A 14226-nucleotide genomic window follows, 5' to 3' on the forward strand; every position below is an offset into this window, starting at 1 on the left:
TTTACAAATCCCCCCCTTACAAAAAAAAAAAAAAAAAAAAAAAGAAAAGGAGAACGAGCAAACAGCGTAAGGAACCGTTTTCCTCCTCGCCCCGGTGGCCGGGAAAGGGCTTTGGATTGTGCCCCGCACCGAGGGGGCTGCTACCAGCTCCGCTCCCCCTGGCACCGCCACCTCCCGCCGGGCTCCGCGGGGGCCCATCCGCATCCGCGCTTCGCCCCCCCCCCCACCTCCAGTCTCCGCCACCGCCCGCACTTACCGCCCCGCTCCTCCGCGCTGCTCCGCGCCGCTCCGCGGGGGAAGGGGACCCCGGGAGCCCGGAGGGAGGGAGGAGGGGCCGGAGCGCCGCGGCGGGGCTGACCCGACGGCGCGGGCTGTTTGGCCAAGCGGAACGCGGGGGCTCGCCCCGCACCGCGCCCCGCACCGCGCCCCGCACCACACCCGGCCCGGCCCGTGCGGGGAGCCGAGTGCCCGCCGCCCCCGGGGCTGGAGACGGGGAAAGGATCGACAATGGGCTGTTCCTTGAGGCTCCCGGGGAGGGGAAAAGCCTGCGTCCCCCCGGGGGGGGTGTCCCCTGAAGAAGGAGGAAGCCGAGCCCCACCCCCGCCGTGGGGCAGAGGTGCCCCAGCGCCTGCCTTTGCCCAGGCTGAGCCCCCTCGCCCCATCGAGGGTGGCTTCCAAGAGGTGCCAAGAAGGGGTTTTGATTCCCCTCCCGTGCCATCGCTGCTTTGCCCCAAACTCACCTCGCCCGGAGCCACCGCGGAAGCGTTTTGGCGATTTTTTGGTCCTAATCTTTACATCGAGCGCGTCCAGTTGTTAACGTTTATGTGAGAATAGGGGCTGTTTATAGAAAGCCATCCTGGTATGAATTAGAGACAAGCCCCTGGGAAGAGCAAAGTGACTGCAGCACTATGTCATCGAGAAAACATCCCTCAGAGGGGCTCAGGGATAACTGGGGGTGCCTTCCCCCCGCCAGGGACGTGCCTGACAGCACAGGGGGCTCGCTCCGGCGCCCTGGCTCCATCTTGCCCTGGATGGGGATCTCGGGGACATCCTTTGGGGGCACCAGGCTCAGCTCACCTTGCATTTCTACCCCGGAAACAGCACAAGTTGTTTCCAGCCCAACAGCTCTGCAGCAGGCCCCTGGGGCAGGCAGCGAGGGGGGACCCAGTTGGGCTATTTCACCTTGCCAAGCTCCTCCATCTTCTCGGGCATTTAGTTATGGTGGGAAGGGACCGACCAGACACCTGGACAGGAAGGGACCGACCAGATACCTGGGTGATGGACGTAGCAGAGTACCCACAGTCTGGCTGCTGGCTTTGCCTTTCCCAGCAACCAAGGGATGGAGCAGCATCTGCTGCTGCGGTCAGAGGTGGTGGCTCCCCTGAGCACCTGGTCACCTTCTCCTATCACTACCACCCTGAGGAAGAGGTCCCTCGCCATGGCCTCCTCCTCCTCCCATGCTCTCCTCTCCTCCCTGTAGCAAACGCAGCTCAGCCCAGTCCACAACAGTAAAAACACAACATTATCAGTGAAATTTTGGGGCTGCCTCTGGCTCTCAGCAGCTCCCGCTCACAGGCAAGTCTGAGGTCCACACAGACCAAACGTGCATACGATTACGGAGAAGTAGCAGTGCAAGAATTCCCATTTCTGAGTAATGTGGTGTCCTGCCTCCGACACAGCCCACGCTTGGGGAAGTGGGACGGTCTCGTTGTGCCGTGTTGCTGTGAGGGGGTCTGCTGCTGGACACCCTCTGGGCTAGGCCAACTGTACAAAATTGTTGTGTAACTTTAGCCAGAGAGAAAAACACTATTTACTTTGTGAGGAAACAATCAACCCTCTAAAAATGATCCTACACAGCCTTCAGTTTCACCCGCAGGAAAAAAGGAAGCATAGAGACAGCTGAGGACTCCAGCTTCTCTCCACCTCTGCGGAGACCTGATGTGATGTGGTGGCTGCTGCTCTGAAGGTCGTGTTTGCAGGCTCCTGGAATCATCTGGTGGCAGCCCATGCGTGCCGCTTGCTGTCACCCAGCTGTGCCATGAGCAGATGGGAAGCAGTGGAGCCAGCGGTGATGCTTCATCTGGGCTTTGCAGGTGAGGCTCGTGGCTGATGCTGGGAGGGAGCCCATGCCTGCCAGCTCCACACCACAGGGTCCGAGCCGTGTGTGTTTGAGGAACCCCAGGAGAGATCACTGGCGTTGATCTCTGATAAAACTAAAATAGGAATTACAGGAGACTCCTGAAATCACTCCAGCAGCTTTTGCTGTTGAAGCCATGATGGCCTCAGCAAGGCCAGGTCTGTGGTAGGGGTATGATCTCTCATCAGACCAGTTGATGCACATGGAGAACAGCTAAGAAGCTTTCGGGCACACAGATCCTTCCTCAGGTCTAGGAGGGGGACACAAGCTGCACCCATGATTGTTAGATCTTCAACTTGAGGTTTCCTCTCCCTGAAACACCCCTTGACTGTTATCACCATTTTTGTTCCACCAACACGCCCAGCACGGGCAGAGGCAGCAGGAGAGCCCAACAACCCAACGTGTTAAAGACAGAGGTTAAAAATCCTTGTCACCACTTTCACAGCAGCGTTTCCAATGCCATTGCTATGCCCAGAGCTGAACGTGTATCCATGGGGGGGACTTCAGGAGGAAACAACCACTGACTTGGTGTTTGTTGGGGCACCTTTGGGAGGGGAAAGGCAGGTTGTGCACAGGGTCTCAGTCCCATGTCCAGCAGCTGAGGACTGAGCTGATGGAGAGCAATGGCACTGTCAGAGGGGGTAACTGTGACACAGACTGTCCCCTGCTCCACTGATGTTTCCTGACGTGTATCACTGGGACAAATCAATTCATCCCCCTACGGATCATTGTAAAACAGCAATAACTGAGGCACCACAGCCCCAGAGGGCCGTAGAGGATAGAAACTCCTCAGCACAGCAGAGCAAAACGGCTGTTAAAACCTGCCAGCTCAGCTCTGCTGTGCCTCACCACGACACTGCTCACCTGGGGAAACCCAGAAAGTCCTAAACCTCACTTCAGGTTAGGACTCCAATGTAGTTGGGACTCCTGCGGGGTTGGAGCCCTACGCTGGTGGCCTGTCCTCAATGCTTTCACTCAATTTGCCTGAGTAAAAAATACTCAGAGTAACTTTTTTAACCTTATAAGATCACTTAAAATATTTGGCTTTGGCTTCAAGTGACACAGAAGAAGTAATACATCTAGGATGTCATGAAGTGAAGCTAAACGGAATTATCCATCATTTCTGAATGAAAGAAAACTGACAAAATACATAGTTTGGGGACTGAGAGGGTAAGGCAGGCCGTGTGAACCCACACAAGATGCAGAGCGGCCCCCATCATTGGTGGGATTAGCACAAACCCACCCGGGGACTCCCTTTGGAGAGCGAAGCCAACGCTGTGGAAGCCTGACTTAAGAGAAAAAACGTTCCTTTGGGCTTTCTTTCAGCCGTTTTTTTGCATCTCAAACAGTGCTGACACCCTGAGCAATGCAGTGGGCTCCCAAGGGGAGAGGGGCAGCACTGCCTCCTGCCAAGAGCCAGGCAGGAAACCTGGACACCCAGAGAGCCCTCGGCACATGGTGGGGTTAAACCTGGAGAATTTGACCCACTTAGAAGCAACGGGAGCTTTTCCAAATGAAAGCCCCAAAGAAGAGGAACCAAATCAGGAGAGAGAAAATGTGACATTTCAGAATTCCAGAGCTGACACAAAAAAGTCTTTAGTGTTTCCTAAGCAGTAATTTCCTAATTGCAGGCCAGTGGGAACCACACCACCAGTATCCTCGATGACTTTTTTTTCCTGCCACGGTGAATTGTAGGAACCCTTTTGCCACATCTGTTGCGTGACTCTCTTCCACATGGCTAAAGCCCTGCTACTTGGGATGAATAACCACGGAGCAGAACTGAACAATTGTCAAGTGTGGGCAGATTCAGACTGAAGTATTTTCTCACATATCCTCATCCAACCACAGTTTTTTGGAATTTGGGGAGATGTCACAAAGCAACAGAAAACAATGCCCCCTTGGCCAAAGCCAGGCCGTTCAACAGCGTGCCTTTTACTGCAGCATACAGTTGAGAAACATAAGAAATATATAGCTCACACAGGAGAAGCTTTTAGCAGACGTTGCTGCCTTGAAATACCAGAGTGTCAATATTCCAACACATTTCAAACAAGAGAAAAATTGCGCAATTTATAGACTAGCCCAATCCAAACAAATCAATTGCAATATGTGCCTGCTCTGAAGCCAGGGGAGAAAAGCTCAGACTGCTCTGGAGATTTCTGATCACTGGGACTCGCAAAGATTTGCCGTGACCTGCATGGTTGAACTCTCAACAGAGGAAAGTTAAAGGAACCGCTTACAAGGGAAGATTCCTGCAGTGCTGGATGAATGCAGCCTGAGAATTACCTACTTGGGCACTTTAGGAGGAAAACAGCATCACCCTTTCTTTATCATCGGCCAGTTTTTCTGCAGGTATTTGGTCAAATTCAATACTCTGCTATAGCCATTGGGTGCCCTTGGAGAAAATGAAGTTGTATATGTCAAAGAGAGTAAAGCATAATTTTCTGAGCAAGGAGCAAGTGTGCCCTACAGTCACTTGCTGTTAATTTAACGTAGTGACAAACCAAGAGCACTCATAAGCAGCATTTGATAAGGTATTCTTTCAGATTCTGGTATTTTACTGCAAGCGTCTGAGAAATGTACCCAGATCCAAGATCAAAGGGCTCCCCAAGACAAACAGCAGGAAAACGACCTTCATCTTGGAACTTGACTTGAAACTATTCCCCGTTCTCAACCCTTTTCACCACCAATCAGCACACAGAGGAAAGCATGGCTCTCAGAAATCAGCACTCTGATGCCAGCAAACATCACCTCGTTGTTGAGCTTTTGGACTGGAAACGCCGCTCCCCTGCCAAGGCGAGCTCTTCCTTTACTCCACAGCCATGGAAACAGGTACAACATGCCCTCTTCCAGGGCTTGTTACCTTCATTTCTGTCGCACGTAAAGTTCCCAAGAAACCCTAGCTGAGCAGGTGGGACACACCTGAGTTTTGACTGATTTCTGGCTCAGATCTGACATCCACCCCAATGTGCCATGAGCAGGTGGAGTTGCGTTTTTCCCCAGTCAACTCTGCTGGCATCTCCCATCTCCTCCCAGCCATCCCAGTTCCTCTCACAGGATCTTCTGTACCTGAACATTTTGAGACTAAGGAAGCTGAGGAGGCAAATGAAACGACGGGTTTCAAAAAAGCAAACAACAAAAAGAAAGTGTTTGGTATTGACCTTCAAAGTCTTCAAAAATCGGATGATCTTTAGCTCTTTTCGTGGTGGATGAGCTGACTAGTGCAGGCTGTTAAAATGCATTTCAGATTCGCTGCCACACATTGCATGTAGGTTGTAAACAAACCAAAACCAATACCCAAGATAAGAGTGACCCCCCCACACACTGCATCATGTGAAGCTGCCCTCCGAGAAAGGCTTCGCATTACAATTGTGAAACGTGCTCTTAATTTAGAAAGGATAACAATATTGAAATGTCATTTCAGCAGAACATTACAAACACTTCAGGTTGCCAACTAGGACCCAGAGCCCACGGGCTTTTTCTGTGTGGGCTCTTTTTATGTGGGTTCTTGCACCCACATCCAGCTCTGCTAACGTCAGCAGGGCTCTCTGTGGGTGCAGAGATCTGTCAGCACTGCACCCGGCCTGGATGGATATAGCAGTAGGTGGGACGGCAGGAGAGCAGCCAGCATGGGAGCCAGGATGGCTACAGGTTGCAAGAAGAAAGGAAGGAAGGGGAAGCCTGGCAGCCAGAGCCTGAGCAGGGCTGAAATGCCCCATGAAGGTGTGCGTGCCCTACATCGCTGTGCTCCTAAAGAGCCACTCTGCTTTCCAAAGGCCTCTTGGTTTTGTCCCATGTTGGTGCATGGAACCAATTAACGTCACAAGACATTTGGACATGTTGGAGCCAGACTCTTTTCAGTGGTTCCCAGTGATAGGACAGGGGGCAACAGGCTCAAGCTGAAACATGGGAAGTTCTATTCAAATATGAGAAAAAACTTCTTTATGGTGAGGGTGGCAGAGCCCTGGCAGAGGCTGCCCAGGGAGGTCGTGGAGTCCCCTTCTCTGGAGATCTTCAAGCCCCGCCTGGATGCTCCTGAGTGATGTGCTCTGGGCGTTCCTGCTTTAGCAGGGGAGTTGGACCAGATGATCTCTAGAGGTCCCTTCCACCTGGAGAGCCCTTACTGACAGGGCAGATAGGTGGCAGAGCCCAGAGCAAAGGAGCAATTAAGGATTAGGGCATCTCCCAAAGGACATCAACTGGCAGGGAGTAAAACCAGGAGAGGGACCGACAGCAAAGGAAGCAGAAGGCAGCAAAGGGCCCCTGTTTGGTGACATTGGACCATTGCTTCTCCAGGTCTGGTTAGGAAGGGAGCAGGGAGCAGGGGCACAGAGTGCTCTCAAGGGACAGGACTGTCCCCAGCCATGGCCCTGCCAGCCCCAGCGAGGAGGAGGAAGGGCAGCGGTGAGGAGGAAGGGCAGGAGAAGGGATGAAACAGGAGAGGCTGCAGGGGCACGCAGCCAGCCCCAGGCACAGTGCTGGGGATAACTTTAAGCTCTCCCTGAAGTTTCCGTGGGCTTCTTTTTTTTTTTTTTTTTTACCCCTTTCCCTTTCAGTGCAAGCAAGGACTTGCCAGGCTTTTAACCCGAAGTAAATTGTATCTTCTGTCATTCCTTTACTTAGATATTTAGTTTACATACCTCCCAACTGCTGCATTTTACCTGCTCGTCTTCTACTGCCAGCAGCTTTTCCCTTTGTGCAAGTATTTCTGCTCACAGCAGTGCAGTGGCTCATATTTGTATGGCCACCATAAAATTAATAGTTCTTCTGTTTGCTTCCAAGATGAGCACATATCCATCTCCTGCTGCAGTGTCTTGCAGCCTCGGCACGGCCAGCCCTGCAGGCAGGCTCCCTGGAGTTTCCGTGGGCTTCTTTTTTTTTTTTTTTTTAATCCCTTGCCCTTTCAGTGCAAGCAAGGACTTGCCAGGCTTTTAACCCGAAGTAAATTGTATCTTCTGTCATTCCTTTACTTAGATATTTAGTTTACATACCTCCCAACTGCTGCATTTTACCTGCTCGTCTTCTACTGCCAGCAGCTTTTCCCTTTGTGCAAGTATTTCTGCTCACAGCAGTGCAGTGGCTCATATTTGTATGGCCACCATAAAATTAATAGTTCTTCTGTTTGCTTCCAAGATGAGCACATATCCATCTCCTGCTGCAGTGTCTTGCAGCCTCGGCACGGCCAGCCCTGCAGGCAGGTTCTTGTGCACTCATATTTCTGCTCTTGTAAAACCTGGGGTTCAACTCCACATCCACAACATTCGTTCTCTGTATGCCTTTTACACGCACCAGCCTATACAGGATCCCCTTTTTTCCTTTCCAAACTATACATTAATTTTGTAAAGGTTCATTCTGGGCACAAATATTCCCATCTAGACTCCAATCTCAAGCTCGTCATCCCCTTAGCGCGCTCCACTGCCAACCCAAAATGAGCAGATTGTGTCTTCATCCCTGAAATGATGTATGATTGCCATCTGATATTTCTGCAGTTCGCTGCATGGCAGCTACCATCTCTCAAGTTCCTGCTTTGCTCTCTGCAGTTGCCCGCTCCCCAGGTTACCAGAAAATTGCCAGAAACACACAGCCCCTCAAAACCAGGCAGAATCATAAATAAGACCGCTTCTGTCCCGTCACCACAAATGCAGAGGGAAACACCATTCACGCCTTACTCACTGCTGGAGGGTGGGGAACTGCAGATCTCAAATCCCAGCAGCAGCTTTACATCACCTTGTGCACTGACGCTGCTGCTCTGTCCCATCTGCCCCAGGCACTGGGTGTTGCTCGGTCCTCCTGCAGGACTCGTGCACGGGAGCCCGTTCTCACCAGCACCTGAATCTTTGTGAGGAGCCTGGTGTGACCCCAGCCACAGTGACACACCAGACTAAGGCCATGGGTGGTTTCCAGCTCATCCTGCACAGGCAGAGACCCCCTACCAAAGAGCCCGTGCGTTTGGGAGGTGCAGAACGAGCCCATTTCACGGAGTGTGTCAACCCTTATATATTGACACAGATCATTGTTTTCCTCTGGCGGATGGCTCAAATAAAAATGTTTGCATTGAGGCCAAGAATGCCCAGTCCAACCCCTAGTAACATCCCACATTTGTAATAAATACCCACGATACACATTAACCACCAAAAATGGCTTTTTTTCTCCCAGATGTCACAAAGTTACCCCGTGCACAAGTTGCTGTTTGACACTGCCTGCTATTCCAAAGGAGCACAACAGGCAATTCCTTGCCGTAAGGAATATACTTTTATATATATACTTAAGGAAAATCAGTAGCTATAACAAACCATTACCATTAAGGTAACTGGGAAGCTGCCAGAGCTGGGACACACTGCCCGGCTCTGTCCCCCAGTAACACCAGCGCAGGGGGGGACATGGTACAGGCTGCTGGTTTTACCACTCACTCTGTCTCTTAACCCCACCAGGCAGTGGTGGCCACCACCACAACCACAGAATACTCATTTTCAAACTTTTTTTCCCCCCAAAGCGATTCTCTAGTAAAAGCAGGAGCCTCAGGCTATCAGCACCTTTTCCACAGAAAAGTAGCCTCATGTTAAAATAAACCAACTGGGTTAGAAACTAACCTGCTGGAAGCTAACCTGTTAGTATGTAATTGTCACTGCCGATTTCCTCGCTTGTTTTAGAATGCAAATGATTCAAAGAAAGAAGTAAAATTGTGGTTTGACTGCTGTGGGGAAAGGAGTGACTGTCACCAAGTGCTGGCAGACCATCTCTCTCCTCCAGCCAGGAACAAGCCCTCGTATTAGAGGCTTCCCAAATTGGATAAGGTGTGGAGCTAATGAAAACTTGAATCAGCCCAGAGACCTGATGATTAAATCTTGGAAAGCTGAAGGCCGTGCGAGCCGGTTAGCACTGCCTTCTGCTGTGGTGGACCTCTAACAACATGTGAAAGCTATCATCCAGTGAGGCGAAACAGCCCTGTTGTTGGGCAGCGCAGACGCACAGCCAGCCAAGTTCTTAGCAAAACCATCTCATGAGCCGCACAGGGACTATTTGGAGATGTCATCCTGCACAAATATACCTAGTTCACACAAAATCATCTCAGCTCAAAGTTAAAAAGTAGTCCCAACATTACCTGCTCTGGAAAATTCCAACTGAGGTGTTTCCTTCTCTTTTTTTCCACCGTAGCTGAAACTGCAGCTTCGGAGCTGGATCCATGCAATAAACATCCACGTACAGCACATACTTGTGTGCTGAATTTATGGATGCTGCTGTGTAGGAAAGCAACAAGGCTGTAATATTATGTGGCCCTACTTAGATCATGCTCGAAGGCCAACTCATGATTGCCTTGGCCGTGGTTCTCCTGTTACTACTGAAGGGAATAGATGACCCTACAAAACAGACAGCAGCAACGCCCCTTCCACAGCTGTCTCCAGTTTCTCCCCTGAAATTTGGCTGGGTGTTTTCTTCAAGACTCAGAACACAGATGTAAACTGTTCAGGGACAGCCCTCTAGCTTTGTTTCTCCTTAACGATACCAGAGAGAATGAAAAATTTGTTTTATAACTATCAGAAAGAAAAAAAATAAATAAATGGGGGGCGGGGGGAAACCTTCTACAGTGAGGGTCTGACCTACAGCAGCCTGGTCGGTTTTCTCACCACGTTAGAGTTTCTGCAGAAGCGATGTTCTGAAGAAGTTTTCAGGCAGCAATGGGCAGATCCCCAGCTGCCCACAGATCCCTCTCTGGTGGTCTCCAGTGTCTGCCATGATGAGCCTTTGCAGGGAAAAGAAAGGGTTACAGAGGGAAGGTTGTTGGGTTTTTTGTTTTGTTAGAATGAGACCTGTAAACTGGGATTGCCAAGGTACTATGTCTGCTCATCACTTACCTGTGCTACCTGCTCACCTTCTGGGCTTTTCTGAAACAGCTACAGCTGGCCCATGCATTGTCTCACAGGGGAGGGGGAGAGGCAAAAATCTGGAGTCCACTCCTGCAGCCTGTGCAACCTTCTGCCACCAAAGAAGGAGCCAAATTTTCCCCAAGGCAGGTGTTGAGGGGAGGAGAGGTGACTCTGTGTGGCTGCCAAAGGCCCCATTCACATGGTAAGTGGGTGAGCCCTTGGAGAGACATCGCTGCTCTTGCCAGGAGTGCCTCTCCATCCCCAGCACCTCTGCGTGTGGCCAAACAGGGACCGGTCCCCTTGTTACCTACCCGACCCTTGTTACGGGTCCCCTTGTAACCCGAAAGGGTTCTCAGCCATTGGAATGGGCTGCCCAGGGAGGGGGTTGAGGCACCATCCCTGGAGGTGTTCAAGAGACGGGTTGATGTAGTGCTGGGAGATATGGTTTAGTGTTGGTGTTGCTTTTTGTTTGTTGTGTGGGTGTTTATTTTTGTCAAAATTAGGTTGACAGTTGGACAAGATGATCTTTAAGGTCCCTTCCAACCTAGAAGATTCTGTGATTCTGTTACAGTCCCACCTGCATGGGTGGCAAACCTGGGGGAGCAGGGGTGCCCACCAAGATGGGTCCCAGCTCCAGGTAAGAGAGCAGGGAAGTAATTAATGAAGGGAAAAAGGACAAGGGGCAACAGCCACAAGCTGGAACATGGGAAGTTCCACTCAAATCTGAGGAAGAACTTCTTTTGGGGTGAGGGTGGCAGAGCCACCAGGTGATTCTCACAGAATCACATGGGGTTGGAAGGGACCTCTGGAGATCATCCAGTCCAACAGGCTGCCCAGGGAGGGTGTGGAGTCCCCTTCTCTGGACATCTTCAAGCCCCGCCTGGATGCTCCTGAGTGATGTGCTCTGGGCAACCCTGCCTGGACTAGATGATCTCTAGAAGGTCCCTTCCAACTCAGACAATTCCATGATTCCATGAAAAAGCAGGAGCATGGCTTGTGGCCACCTGAGGAGGAAAGGAGTGTCTGCCAGAAGCCGACCAGCCTCTGACTGCAGGGGAGAGTTTCAGACCAGGGAAAAAGTGATAAAGGAGGGGGACAGTGTCCCAGGATGAATGAGTAGCACTTCCAACTCCTGCTGTATAAAATAAGGGAAGCAGCAGCGGGGAGAGCCACAGCAGTCCCCCCCACCTCCTGGCTCTCACCGTTGGGTCAGGGTGACCTCCTGCTTGCCCTGCGAGGAGGCTGGTAGGGGATGCAAAGGGTTTTGCCTCCCCTTTCTGTCCTGCTGTCATCGGTGTGTGCGTGGGGCTGACAGAGTTTAGGGTGGCCAATGATGGTTACCTGGTCTGCCACGGTGTTTGCCATGAAGCCCTACCACCTGCTGAATTCCAGGCCCAGGATCTCACCAGCTCTTTGGGAAAGAGACATGAGGGCTTTGGCAGAGCCCTGCAGGCTCTTGTTCACACCAGCAACCACAAGTACCTTGCCCAGGGGCAAGTCCACGCTGGGTCAAATCAAAAGCTCACCCAGCCCAGTATCCCATCTCCAGTGGACAAGAGGAGATGCACGCAAACAGGGCAACCACATAACGTGTTTCCGTTAATGTTCTCCCATCTTCTCACAATGTTCAGCTCTGAGGCCTCCTGAGGCGGAGGTGGTCCCTCTGTGTGGCAGCTTTCATGACCGCGTCCAGTCTCTTACAGACCAGGAGGCAAGGTCCACTCCAAGCACCTCCCAGCAAAACCACAGGTATCAGCAGGAAAATGTTTTACAGGGAGCTACCGTTGTCACAGCGTTTCCCCTGACGAGCAGGAGACCAAGGAGGGTTTTTCTCTACAGGTTGTTTGGCCGCTGGGGAACTCGGAGCAACCAGCAGCAGCCAAACAGTCAATGCACATGGGAAAACACCTCTGGAACGATGCTCACCTCACACTGCTCCTACTAACTTAGGGTTCTCCATAGGTATAAGGCAAGAGATTTTCTTCTATTACACAGAATTACATGGGGTTGGGGACCTCTGGAGATCATCCAGTCCAACCCCCTGCCAGAGCAGGGCCACCCAGAGCAGGTTGCACAGGAACATGTCCAGGTGGGGTTTGAATGTCTCCAGAGAAGGAGACTCCACCACCTCCCTGGGCAGCCTGTTCCAGGGCTCTGCCACCCTCACAGGAAAGTTCCTCCTCATGTTTAGATGGAACTTATGTTCAAGTTTGTGCCCATTTCTTCTTGTCCTGTCCCTGGGCACCACTGAAAAAAAGAGCGCCCTCACCCCCCTGACACCCTCCCTTTAAGTATTTATAGGTGTTGATGAGATCCCCCCTCAGCCTTCTCTTCTCCAGGATAGGAGAAGAGAGGAAAAGATAACAAAGATTTCCCTCTTAATCGTTATCTCCATAAAGCAGCACAAGACACGACAGTTGGAGGTTATTGCTGTGAATAGGAAACCTCATGACATTCGTGACAGGAGCAGCTGCAGCTCCTCGAGGTTTTGGATGAAGCCAACGCCATGGCCAGCCCCCCAGGAGCCTGCCTTTAGTCCCACCGCTGTTGGGTTTCGCCCCGAGGTGTGGTTAATCCCTTGTTTACCTTGCAGGGGAGCCGTGGGGGTTAATCAGTGCTTGGGAACAGCTCGGAGCCCGCGGCAGGGAAAGTCACGTTTCCATCCCCGCACCCAGGCATCGCCTCACATTTAGAAGTTTTCCAGCAGAACTTTTAGCAGTTTCCGCACGAGGTTCAGAAAGGCTAAATTAAAGCTTGCTGTTATTTCAGAAATTGTCTCTTTTAGTTCATTTTTTTTATGAGACATATCTGTGCGCAAAGCTCTCCGCGGAAAGTATGTGTGGGTTTGAGGAGTGGGAGAGAGCTGTGAATAGATTCAAGTTCTTCAGCAGTTACCAAAAGTCTGCTTGAGATGTAAATGCATCCTTAGCCTTTAGTACCGAGAACCTAAAAACATGTGGAGACCTGAGCTGATATTGTCTTTTCTATTTTGTGTAGACCTTTATCTTCAAATAATAAACCGATGCTTTGGCTTATGCTGAAGAGGGAGAGAGAATGTCTTTTATCTCCTATAATGTCGTTATGTGGCATCAACACAGCATTTAATAAAAAGCATCTTCATATAATAGTTTAAAGTTTGTTTTCCAAACAAAACTGTGTTTTGCCTATAGTAATGTAAATTTGCAGTTCTCCTTTACACTTCACAGACGACAAGAGAAAAAGATTTTAAGATCTCCCCGAAGGAGAGATTTAATTGTAAAACAAAGTATGACATTTAGCTGAGATTGTAAAGGCTACAGTAATTAAATCAGACTAAAACATATGGTGCGCTTCATGAGGGTGGTTAATATGAACTCCCAGACTGAACCTTTTTGGTTACAGAGTGAAAACCAGGAAAATACAACTATTCTCCTCAATCTTGGCTCATAGCAGCAGCCTTCGCTTTAGTGCTGGTGGATCAGGAGTGGCGCTCCCCTTTTAATTCAGTTAATCCGGAGGAGAATGATTTCCTTTCATCTGCTAAGCGAGATAGGAGCTGCAGTTGTGATCTATTAATGCATTTACAATATGATAGGGGGGAAGGAAATTGTCATTAGTGGCGTGTAATAGCCTGTTGGCTGATGGCAGCGCGTGATAGTGCCACTGCAGCAGGGAGAGAAGCGTCCTGTTATCATCACTCACTCCTCGGGCACCCTCTCCCCCCACAAAGGCTGGGTTGGATTCCAGAGGGGTTATGGATGTCCTACGGACCACAGGAAAACCTTTGTCGGCAGGGTCTCTGACAGGCTGCTTCTAGCTGGAGATGTTGCAATGACCTGGAGATAAAACCAAAACAGATCCAATGACACCACCGCCGCCACACTTGTGCCATCGGGTAATAGATGGAGGCTGAAAGCCAAACCCCTCGCTGGTGTTGGAGATGTTGCAATGACCTGGAGATAAAACCAAAACAGACCCAACGACACCACACTTGTGCCATCGGATAATAGATGGAGGCTGAAAGCCAAACCCCTCGCTGGTGTTCTCCAGCAGAGCTCTAAGTCCATCCACACTCACTTGCTCCATTCTGGGCTCGGTTCTCATTGTTTCCCAGGTTTTTAAGCTCTACCTTCCCACTTCAGGATGCAGAGAACAGACTGTGAACTTTGAGGTACCAGTTTGGAACTGTGTATTGAGAAAAGCTCTGCTTGGTTAAAACCCGTGAGTGTCTTTTCCAACCATTTACAT

At 50.8% G+C, this 14226-nt stretch overlaps 1 protein-coding gene across 2 annotated transcripts in view; it reads right to left on the reverse strand.

Annotated features, from left to right (window-relative positions):
• Nucleotides 1–9333, reverse strand: part of FBLN2 (fibulin 2) — a 119141-nt gene extending 109808 nt beyond the window's left edge. Inside the window, exon 1 of one of the 2 annotated variants that reach the window (XM_014958456.1) lies at nt 9237–9333. The gene's annotated coding sequence lies outside the window, so the exon portion shown is untranslated. Of the gene's footprint in view, nt 1–256; nt 436–9236 lie in introns of those variants that run through there. The other variant, XM_014958454.1, reaches the window with a different exon arrangement.
• Between the last annotated feature and the right edge of the window lie 4893 nt (nt 9334–14226).

The sequence above is a fragment of the Calidris pugnax genome, unplaced genomic scaffold (assembly GCF_001431845.1).
Source record: "Calidris pugnax isolate Ruff unplaced genomic scaffold, ASM143184v1 scaffold336, whole genome shotgun sequence".
In the NCBI taxonomy this organism is placed as follows: domain Eukaryota; kingdom Metazoa; phylum Chordata; class Aves; order Charadriiformes; family Scolopacidae; genus Calidris; species Calidris pugnax.